A 12,231-nucleotide genomic window follows, 5' to 3' on the forward strand; every position below is an offset into this window, starting at 1 on the left:
GTTATTTTATTTCTGTGCAGGGTAAATACTGGCTGCTTTATTTTTACACTGCAAATTAGATTGCAGATTGAACACACCCCACCCAAATCTAACTCTCTCTGCACATGTTATATCTGCCCCTCCTGCAGTGCACATGGTTTTGCCCAACTGCTAACAAAGTTCCTGCTGCGATCAACTCAGAATTACCCTCAAAGTGCGGATCTCTCTGCGTGTATGCCTATAACGATAGCGATGCACGGGCCCGCCCGTAGCTATCGCTGACTCTATATTTGGCATGCATGCATGCCAAATCTAGTAGATCGCTCACCTCACTGCTGTGTGAAGTGAGTGGCCCCCCCCATCCCGCCCCTCACTCAGCACACATTGCGCTGTGTGCTGAGCGGGGGGAGAGATGTGTTCTGAGCAGTCTGTTCTAGATCGCTCAGCACACATTTTCCCCTTGTGTGTACAGGGCTTAACAGACACAAAGGATCATTACTGGAAAGAATTATATATACTATGCTATCTAATTACTGAAAGATTGGGGAGCGTGATTTTATTTGATCCATACAAAACCACTCGTATTTGTGATTCTCTTGATATGGAGAAATATCAGATCTGAAACTACTATACAACTGTAATACTGCTGCTTACTATAAACCAGAAAAGCCAACACTGAGAAAAGAAAGATTTGAGTTATATGCAGGAAAATCTCACCTAAGAGGTGAGTGCCACACATATCTAGGAATAAGATCTCATTTCCATACACAGTGCGCCAGTGGCTTTTCCTTCCTATGAGTTTGTGAAATTAAATAAGACTCATAGGGGTAAATTTACTAAGGTGGGAGATTTTTAGAACTGGTGATGTTGCCCATGGCAACCAATCAGATTCTACTTACCATTTATCTAGCTGCTTCTAGCAGATAATAGATGTAATCTGATTGGTTGCTATGGGCAACATCACCAGTTCTAAAAATCTCCCACCTTAGTAAATTTACCCCATAGTGTAAACATAGTTTGTCCTAGAGCTTGCAAATCAACATATGGGGGGGGGGGGGGGGGGGGTATCCAATTGCCAGTGATATCCATTTAGCCCCAATGCGGCATGCCCTCCGCCCAATGAAAGCACTTATCTGGGATTATGCTTCGAGTGCCTTTAATTGGATATGCTATAATGACCATCCATCATTAATCACAATATCCAGCCATTTTGATCTACCAAAATGGCATCTGGGCTAATTGGATACCCCCTATGGTGGGAGAATGAGGGTTAAATATATTTTTCACGGTTGGCTAACATTGTCATTGGCTATTCCTAATGAGCTGAGGGTGTAATATCAGTGTCTGTAACATTGGCCCAATTGTATTGTTTCAACAAGAGATAGAGTGGAGACAGATAAAGAGTGATAAATGACCAGCTCCTATCATTTTTCAAACACAACCTGTGACATGGCAGTTAGGAAGCTGATTGGCTGGTCATTTATCACTCTATATCCGTCTATATCCGTCTTCACTTTATCTCTTGTTAAAACTTAATTTAATGTCATCTTGTTTGTCTGTTTCTCGTTATTCTCAATAAATCAGACACTTTTATTGAAGAGATTTTTTTGGGAAATTTCTGTGTCAATCTACACTGTAGCTGTGATTTTAATTTTGGACAAATTAGGATGATAATTTCAAATTCTTTATTACTGTCACATATCTAACATAACAATTTCCTACATAATTTCCAATTGTTTTAGTAAGTTTGCATTCTACCATGGTGTGGCAGTGCAACACAAGAAACTGCATATGTCGTATTACCAAAAACTGCTCTACACAATGCCACTGGAGGGCGCCAAATGACAACAAATAACAAAAACTGAGATTTGTTTTTGTGTGCGTCAACCATTAACAAAAAAGAAAGAAAGAAATGAAAGAAAGCCTCTGGATAGAGACTCAGAATGGCGACCTTTGTTATTGAGAGTGGGTCAGGTCGGTCTTATTTTTGCGAAACTGTTTTGTACTGCTAAAACATTTTGTTAAACAGTTTGTAAAGTAATTAGTAAAACATCTGTATAGTTATCATAGGTTATGTTAAACATATCACTACATTTTAATCCAGCACAAGTTGTGAGAAATATTGTACGCTACAAAAGTGCACAATACATCTTATATATACAGATGTGTCCTTAATTATACCCCTTTTACACCGCCAGCTTTAAACACGGGTTATTGCACATGAGCACGCATAACCTGTGTTGCTGTGCGGTGTAAAAGGGCCCAGTTGGAATAATCAGGGTCGAGCAACCTGGTATTTCAACTCGGGTAGCTTGCAGGATTGAACACATGTTTAACCCGGCTTGCTGTGCTGTGTAAACGGGAAGCCTGGTCGATGCGACCCGTTTCCCGTTCACTCTGTGTGGATGGGCGGACTTGAAGATCATGTGATTTCTAAATGCCGCCCCCGCCATGTCACCGCTGACATCACCAACCCGGCTATATGCCGGGTTGGAAACAGCGGCGGAAAGGGGCCTAAGGCAGGTCGCAGCCGGGAAGCTCCCGTGTTAGGCTCTCGGGTGCGACCCGCATCAGGCGGTATAAAAGGGGTATTATACACCTAGACTCAATCTGCCATGCAGCGCAAGATTCCTGGTGTGAGTGAACCAGGTATATACAAATATCACATATCAATTTAATCAGTGCAGTCTCCTGGCGTATCCAACTGAGATGCATTTTTGGGCAAAGAAGACACCTGGTGCTAGCAGAGTCACATTGGGTGACTCTCCCGGACCCCTGGAAGAGCAGGCAAGTCTTCCAATTTTTCAGGTCCCCCCTGCCCGCCGCCCACTTTGTGAGTAAAGTGGGAGGTCCGGGCAGTCGATGACCCGATTCTTGCTGAATCGCGTTATCATAGCCACGCCCCCTGCTACCGGTATTAGCGGCATTACAGAGCTGGGGGCGTGGCTTAAATGATCTAACGCGATATCACCACCCCCATTCCACCTCCACCCAACCCTTTCCTCCTCCACCCCGCCCCCTCTGCACGTAATAGCTCTGCTCCATCCCCCTACTGAGCCGACCTGGCTGCTCTCTCCCAGAGAGAGTAGCCATGATGTCGGCATATATGGATCTGGTGCTCCGAGAATGAGCATTTGGTGCTACTGCAGCAATAGTTTATGAGAACACATATCTATCTATCTATCTATCTATCTATCTATCTATCTATCTATCTATCTATCTATCTATCTATCTATCTATCTAATCTTATATATTGCTGGTTAAAAGTTTAAGAACACCCTCAATTTTGTTTGAAATGTATGCAGTTTGATACTCTTAAGCCCAGTACCCACGGGCCGATGCAGGAGAGATGTGTGCTGAGCGAACCGCTCAGCACACATCTCTCCCGCCGCTCAGCACAGCGCGATCTGTGCTGAGCGTGCGGGGGGAGACGGGGGGCTGCTCATTTCACCCAGCGGGTGAAGTGAGCGACCCGCTAGATTGGCCTGCATGCAGGCCAATCTAGCAGCAGCGATAGCGATGTGCGGGGCCGCGCATCGCTATCGCTGAGGGGGCTACACACGGAGCGATCATGCCGATATTCTAAGCAATCTAGTCAGATTGCTTAGAATATCGCTCCGTGAGTACCCCCTTAAAGCTAAAGCATAGAACAAATAAATAATTGGAGATAAAGAAGCCACCTATTGTAGACATAACCGCCAAATCCACTCATGGCATTCTTTCTATAATGGAAATCAAATATTATTCATGAAGTTTATCACAACACTGAAGCAGAAGTTCCCACAAATGTGTTGCACTTATGGGCTGCTTTGCTTTCACCCTTCTGTCCAGTGCAACCTAAGCCAGCTGTATTGGCCATTCCATGACTTTAAGCCTACGTCTATTCTTTTACCACGATGGCAGTTCTGAAATAGCCTACAGGTATGATTTAGGTCATTGTCATGTTGTAAGATGAACCCTTGACCAATTAGGAGTAGAGCAGAGGGTATTGCATGGCACTGCAAAATGCTGTAGTAGCCCTTTTGATTCAGGGTGTCAGTCACTTTGTGCATGCAGCCAAGTTGGGCAGCAGAGGAGCCCCAGATCATCACTCTTCCATGTATGATAGTTGGTGTCACAAGGATTTATTAAGAGGTGGAATGTAAAACCTGGACTGGAGATTTCATTTCCTGGTGATAGTGGAGAAAGGGAGGAATCCTGCAGCAACTCTGGAAGGGCAAAGAGGACGTTTGCAGTGATGGGGCCCTGGGTGTGACTTTAAAAGGGATATGATTAAAGTCTCTCCAAGCTGTTTTAACATTATCACGGGTGTATTTTCTCAAGGGACATTGCTATTCTTTCTTTTTATGTTTCCCTACCGCCCCAGAATAGTCTTGTTTTTTTTTGCTTGTGAAAATCTGACCTGGTTATATTTTTATTTTCTTGGTGAACCTTGATTACCAGGATTTTCTGGAACAGATACTTACTCTGTTTTACAGCAGATGGCACCAAAACAGAAGCAACGGCTGTTTTCTTGCTGTTCTATTTTCAACATGGAAGACTATTTTCTTTTATTTAAGCTTTTGTGGGTCGTGTTTTTTCTCATATTACCTTATTGATGACTATCAGACTGATGAAAACCCTTTAATGTGGCTACTATGAAGTGCCTTTGTGGCTACAGTGAAACTCATTATGTTGGCTGGATGAATCAATACTTTTCTTCTAATTTGAGAATAATATACACTATTTGCCATGTTGAAGTAGTTATGTATAATTTATTGTCAAATAATTGAAAGATCCTTTATATTAAAGTATTTTATTATTTTATAGTGTTACAGGCATGTGCTTATATACTGTGGTTTCAGCTGTGCCCAATGGCCCCTTCCGGCGTGCCAGGTTCCTGGTCACTCAGCCGCGTTGAGCAACTTCCTCGTCCAAAATGTGCATCTTTTGCATAAATAAGACAACTTGGAGTGAAAATCTACATTGCTGTATTACACCAATCAATTTCATGTGTGACATTTGTACATCTGTGTGCGACTGAGTTGGAATCTGCTCTGATATGAGTGGGTGTGGCTTTTCCATTGTGCTTAAGCTGGCCATATACTAGGACGATATCGTGTACGAATTACGATTTCAACGTGTTGGTCAGTGCATTGTGTGCACATTGGGGGTAATTCCAAGTTGATCGCAGCAGGATTTTTGTTAGCAATTGGGCAAAACCATGTGCACTGCAGGGGAGGCAGATATAACATGTGCAGAGAGAGTTAGATTTGGGTGTGGTGTGTTCAATCTGCAATCTAATTTGCAGTGTAAAAATAAAGCAGCCAGTATTTACCCTGCACAGAAATAAAATAACCCACCCAAATCTAACTCTTTCTGCACATGTTATATCTGCCTCCCCTGCAGTGCACATGGTTTTGCCCAATTGCTAACAAAAATCCTGCTGCGATCAACTTGGAATTACCCCCTTTGTGCATGTTTTTGGGTATGATTACGATGCAATGCTCGGTCCCATGGGTCAAATGTTGCATCCTCTGATCATACGTGCAGCCCATATTATCCATCGTAATCGTGTGGACATTGTACCATGTTTAATGCACATACGATGCATCGTTCGATGGAACAAACGTCATTTTGAGTGGCATTTTTTTCAAGGTCATCACATGCTTTTTGTGAGGCATATGATCGCTCGATAGATCGTATGCTTCATCGTATGCACATCATGTGTCCAAAAAAAACACAAATCGTGTGTCCAGAGCTCCCAGGTGAATTGAAGGGAAATCGTGACAGGAATCGGATCGGATGCTGGTCATCCTAGTGTATGGCCAGCATTAATCTGAGACTTTGTACATGTATATAAAACCAATTCCCATGCAGTTAATGTCACAGGCCAGCATCTCTAGCACACTGCGAGAAGGTACTTGCTGTGTCAGCGATGGGTATAAGTCGCAAAATGTAAAGAAAAGTAATGTTTGCTTCTCCTCTCAGAGAGTATGGTGTATGAGGACTCATCTGTACCTGACAAACACAATGACCTCATTTCTTGCACGACCTCTAAAGTCCTAGGGATTACTACTGAAAACCTATCTACAAGTGTATTTGTGGAATAGGCAGTGGCATCCAGCCATAGCAACCAGAATCTAACTGTATTTTTTCTAATACAGCTTAGTAATAGAGAGAACAAGCTATTGAATGGTAAATATAAACAACACCACCTTTCTATTCTATTGCCAGTAGAGCAAGTCAGACATGTCCTCTGTGCTATTTTCTCTATTAGAATATGAGTTAAAACCTATACTGTAGGTTAACATTTAATATGTTTTAATGAATCATTTATATTTCTACATTTGTAAAGACGATTTATTTTTTATATAAGATTGTATATATAATAATGGATTCTGGAGAGAATAATATTCCATTTAGTAACCTTGACACTGGCCTCCAGCAAACCCAACTCAGAAATGATCCCATGAATATCCCATGAGCAATAATTGTAGCAATTTTTCACTATCAGTCATTCCTGGTTTGTGTGTGATTGTGGCTTTCACATTATTTATGTTGCTAATTTTTAGGCTGAAAAATGTAAGTAAAATGTAAGAAAATATGGCATACTCTTACTGATACTTACAAACTGCATATAACGGGGGTGATTCAGCATGCAAGTCGCATGGATTAAGCAGATTTTAGCATGCTCCAAAGAAAGAGATCGGCTTCTGTGCATGCACTGGGTACGGTATCAGTATACGGACGGAGATTGCTAATGTGTATGGATTGATTTGCCTGCTGATCGCAATATCCATAAAAATGCGCAGTGAGTCGGTGCTGACCATGTGATTTTTTTGCAACTCTTCTGTCTCATGGGAGTGTCGGACGATTTCCATACTGATTCACAGCATGCGGGCACAGATGGGACGTCTATTTCTGCTGGATCTTTTGTACCCAACATGGGGGAGGTAGGCCCTACACATCACATTGGGACATGTGTCGCCGAGGTGCATGTGTGTGTGTGGGGATGGGGGGGGGGGGGGAGTGACGGGAGGAGTGAAGTTTCTTCACTCTCCCCGTCACCCAGCTCCATAGCAGTGCAAGCTAATATTGACGAGATTGTCCATATTGGCTTGCATGTGTAAACGATCCGGCACCAACGATGAACTAGCGCAGGGCCGTGCATCGTTCATTGTTGGTGTATACACACTTACAGATATGAGCAATATCTCGAGATCATTCATATCTTTCAGTGTTATCGCCTAATGTGTAGGGCCCTTAAGTCTGTGCGGCAGCAGACCTAAGAGCATTGGACGAGGTAGGCTTCCACATGCCATCACATGGATTCTCGCATTACCATAATGTAGTAAGCAGCCATCCGTGGCCAGATGGAGAAATAGCTACTGATGCTTCTAACTAAGAATCAGCCCCAATATGAGGCTTTAGTCTGAATAATGTTGCGATTCAATGTACCAAGCTTTCCATTTAATGTCAGAATATCTTCCTCATCCTGTCATTTTCAATATAAGGGCCTATGATTCCTGAACAACAAACACTGTAACACTCAGGGGGAGATGTGTCTATCCTTGGAGAGAGAGAGAGATAACATGTAGAGAGATAAAGTACCAGCCAATCAGCTTCTAATTGGCATTTTAAGGTTGTGTTTGAAAATGACCAAAGCTGATTGGTTGGTACTTTGTCTCTATCCACTTTATCTCTCTTCAAACTTTGACAAATCTCCCCCATAATGTTGTTGTCTTGCTTGGAATATACCATAATAAAGGCTTTATTCATTGAGAGAATATTCTCATGTGGTTTGGTCATTTTCAAACCAAGGGACTAGTTCACGAAGGATTGCAATTGCAAAGCTGTTTGCAGCAGCCTTGTGATTACAAGCCTTAGCAATGCAAATGCAGGAGGATATGCATACCACCTCCTCCCTGCATTTGCGGTGCGATCACATATGAGATGAACATCGTGACCATTGGTCGCGATGTTCATCTGTGATGGATGGCTGAGTAAGCCTGAGCTTACTCAGGCTTGTCGTCGCAGGCTTGTCGTTGCAGGTGGCCAGGAAACTGCATCCATAATGCTGTCCTTGGCCTCGCTACTCCAGGAAAATGTGGGGAATATGCTCCCGTTTTCCCAAACGCCAGCCATCCGGCCCCTCCCCGCGAAAGCCTCTGCCTGTCAATCAGGCAGAAGTACTCACATACCTGCTCTGAGATTGCAGGACTTGTTCTTTACACGCGCAGGACCCGACCATTGGGAAAATGCAGGATCGCCCCTTACTGAATCACCCCCCAAGTCAACAAAATTATTATGACAGTCATAAAGCCGCAGGAGCTGTAATGGGGGAGTTCATGAAAGCTTGGAGAAAGATAAAGTACCAGCCAAGGAGCATTGGTCATTTTTCAAACAGCCTGTAAAATGACAGAAGCTTATTGGTTAGAAGTACTTTTTCTCGCTCCACTTTATCTCTGCAAGCTTTGATATATCTCCCCCATCATTACAGCTCCTGCAGCTAAACTGCGTAATTGTTTGCTGCCCTTTCGGCAGAAGTCACAAAATGATCCCTCTGCATCCTAATCTACCATTAGTCATCAACCTGTTCTCCCATCTCAAATAAAAATATCTGCATATAATATAGCCAAGATGTAATTTTTAACCAATGTCATTTTTTTCTCTGAAATAGGTGCAGTTCTCTTATTTTGCCAGAGAAAAATCTCAAAATGCCAACATGATCTTAATCATTTAATTGAAAATCAACATACAAACACAGATCTTTGATCCAAAACAATCTTCAAATCATATCTTCAGTAAAAAAGAAACTTGTACAAAAGGTTTGTAGATTTGTGTTTGCTGTTTAACTCTGGCTGCGGAAAAGACTCAAGCATGAAACATCAGGAGGAATGTGAGCTTACTGCACATAATAAGACTGCATTCAAAGTTGGAATTTGCACTGAAAATTGTTATAGGAAATGCTCATACTATTGCAATTCATCATTCAAAAGGTTTCACGATTTATTGTAGCCCTGTATTAAGCAAAAATAAAAATGGTCTATTGATTATTTCATTGATTCAGTGAATGTGTGTTTTTGTATGGTTTTAGTTTTTATGCACACATCATGATTGCTGTTTATTATTATTATTATTATTATTATTATTATTTCTAACTGAGTTTCATTGGTTTCAGGTTCTAATTTATTTTTTTCTTTGATTTTATTGGAAAGATGCCCAGTTAAAATGTGGGAAGCAGTTTCAGAGAGTGTGGTATCAATAATCATAATGTTGACATTCATCATGTTGGCAATTGAATGTCGACATAATCATAATATCAACATTAACCATGTTGACATCATGCAGACAACGATAAAATGTGAACATGTTACAATGTGCACATATCGTCCCTGGTGGCCCAGTGGTGACTTACCTGCTCCTGATGGTTGCAGCCTGGCGGTCATGTGACCATCACTTCCGTGTCAGAGCTCTTGTATTGCGGAAAGTATGTCTCCCCTATCCCCAATAGCTACCCCTAATCTTCCCTCTAGTGCCCAACCCTAACCTCCCCTACAGTCTAATCCTAAACTCTCCCTAGAGCCTTACCTCCCCCCAGATTAACCCTATACTTCCCATCTGCAGCCTAACTCTAAACCCCTCCTGCAACCTAACCCTCTGGTCCGCAGTCTAAACCTAACCCCCTCCTAAAAAAGTATCCCTCTGGTCTGCAGACTAACCCTCCCATCCGCATCCTAATCCTAACCCCCTCCTGCAACCTAACCCTCTGGTGCGCAGCCTAACCCTCCCATCCACAGCTTAACCCTAACCCCCTGCTGCAACCTAACTCTCAGGTCCACAGTCTAACCTCCCCATCCTCAGCTTGACCCTAAACCCCCCCCTGCAACCTAACCCTCTGGTCCACAGCCTAGCTCTCCCATCCACAGCCTAACCCTAACTCAGAGGCATAACTAGAACTTGGGCCCCATAGCAACATCTTGAAAGGGCCTGCAACCATGCCATTGACTTTACAGTGCCCCTTAGGGGAGCAGGAAAGATAGAGTGAGGGTAGTGAGAAACCAAAACCGTGTCAGGGGGACAGATATATATATCTATATATATATATACAGAGAGAGAGAGAAAAGAGAGGGGACGACAGGGAGAGAGAGAAGGGGTTTTGTCCGACTTTGAGAATCTGTTGGATACGAACTAGGGTTTGTACCAGGAAATGGATGCTGAAGCCTTGGAGAAAAAGAGGTTTAATGTTACTTCTCCGCATATAGTTACATAGTTACATAGTTTCTGAGGTTGAAAAAGGACAATTTTTGCATCGAGTGATCTCCTACACTGTAATGTTGTCCATTGAGTGATCTCCTATACTGTAATGAGTGATCTCCTACACTGTAATATTTTTAAGACTAAATTTAACTATGGTGAATATTTAGCCGATATGTCTATTCCTTGTTTGTTTGTTTTTTGTTTGTTTTTTACTATTGTGCATGATTTATCCACCATAACCCTGTATATCCTTACCCAATAGGAATTTATCTAGCCCATTCTTAAAAGCAATGACAGAGTCCACCATTACTACTCTCCCAGGCAGTGAATTCCAAATACCTCTTGTCCTTACTGTGAAGAAAACTTTCCGTCTCTGTGTTCGAAATCTCCTCTCCGCTAACCTAATTGGGTGTCCACGTGTCCTTTGTGTTTATTTTACCAAAACAAATCACCGCTAGCTTTGTGTATTGTCCCCTTATATATTTGTAAATGTTAATCATGTCCCCTCTTGATCTCCTTTTTTCCATTGTAAACTAGAGATGAGCGCCTGAAATTTTTCGGGTTTTGTGTTTTGGTTTTGGGTTCGGTTCCGCGGCCGTGTTTTGGGTTCGAACGCGTTTTGGCAAAACCTCACCGAATTTTTTTTGTCGGATTCGGGTGTGTTTTGGATTCGGGTGTTTTTTTCAAAAAACACTAAAAAACAGCTTAAATCATAGAATTTGGGGGTCATTTTGATCCCAAAGTATTATTAACCTCAAAAACCATAATTTACACTCATTTTCAGTCTATTCTGAATACCTCACACCTCACAATATTATTTTTAGTCCTAAAATTTGCACCGAGGTCGCTGTGTGAGTAAGATAAGCGACCCTAGTGGCCGACACAAACACCGGGCCCATCTAGGAGTGGCACTGCAGTGTCACGCAGGATGTCCCTTCCAAAAAACCCTCCCCAAACAGCACATGACGCAAAGAAAAAAAGAGGCCCAATGAGGTAGCTGTGTGAGTAAGATTAGCGACCCTAGTGGCCGACACAAACACCGGGCCCATCTAGGAGTGGCACTGCAGTGTCACGCAGGATGGCCCTTCCAAAAAACCCTCCCCAAACAGCACATGACGCAAAGAAAAAAAGAGGCGCAATGAGGTAGCTGTGTGAGTAAGATTAGCGACCCTAGTGACCGACACAAACACCGGGCCCATCTAGGAGTGGCACTGCAGTGTCACGCAGGATGTCCCTTCCAAAAAACCCTCCCCAAACAGCACATGACGCAAAGAAAAAAAGAGGCGCAATGAGGTAGCTGTGTGAGTAAGATTAGCGACCCTAGTGGCCGACACAAACACCGGGCCCATCTAGGAGTGGCACTGCAGTGTCACGCAGGATGTCCCTTCCAAAAAACCCTCCCCAAACAGCACATGACGCAAAGAAAAAAAGAGGCGCAATGAGGTAGCTGACTGTGTGAGTAAGATTAGCGACCCTAGTGGCCGACACAAACACCGGGCCCATTTAGGAGTGGCACTGCAGTGTCACGCAGGATGTCCCTTCCAAAAAACCCTCCCCAATCAGCACATGATGCAAAGAAAAAGAAAAGAAAAAAGAGGTGCAAGATGGAATTGTCCATGGGCCCTCCCACCCACCCTTATGTTGTATAAACAAAACAGGACATGCACACTTTAACCAACCCATCATTTCAGTGACAGGGTCTGCCACACGACTGTGACTGATATGACGGGTTGGTTTGGACCCCCCCAAAAAAGAAGCAATTAATCTCTCCTTGCACAAACTGGCTCTACAGAGGCAAGATGTCCACCTCATCATCACCCTCCGATATATCACCGTGTACATCCCCCTCCTCACAGATTATCAATTCGTCCCCACTGGAATCCACCATCTCAGCACCCTGTGTACTTTGTGGAGGCAATTGCTGCTGGTCAATGTCTCCGCGGAGGAATTGATTATAATTCATTTTAATGAACATCATCTTCTCCACATTTTCTGGATGTAACCTCGTAC

The 12,231-nt window shown here is 43.0% G+C and overlaps 1 long non-coding RNA gene across 1 annotated transcript; it reads left to right on the plus strand.

The window, feature by feature from the left end:
• Positions 1 to 1,866: 1,866 nt before the first annotated feature.
• On the plus strand, positions 1,867 to 9,019 carry LOC134947547 (uncharacterized). The gene is made up of 2 exons (XR_010182609.1): positions 1,867 to 1,953; positions 8,642 to 9,019. It is a non-coding gene; the product is annotated as an uncharacterized LOC134947547 (long non-coding RNA).
• Positions 9,020 to 12,231: the final 3,212 nt, after the last annotated feature.

This window comes from Pseudophryne corroboree, chromosome 8 (genome assembly GCF_028390025.1).
Source record: "Pseudophryne corroboree isolate aPseCor3 chromosome 8, aPseCor3.hap2, whole genome shotgun sequence".
In the NCBI taxonomy this organism is placed as follows: Eukaryota; Metazoa; Chordata; class Amphibia; order Anura; family Myobatrachidae; genus Pseudophryne; species Pseudophryne corroboree.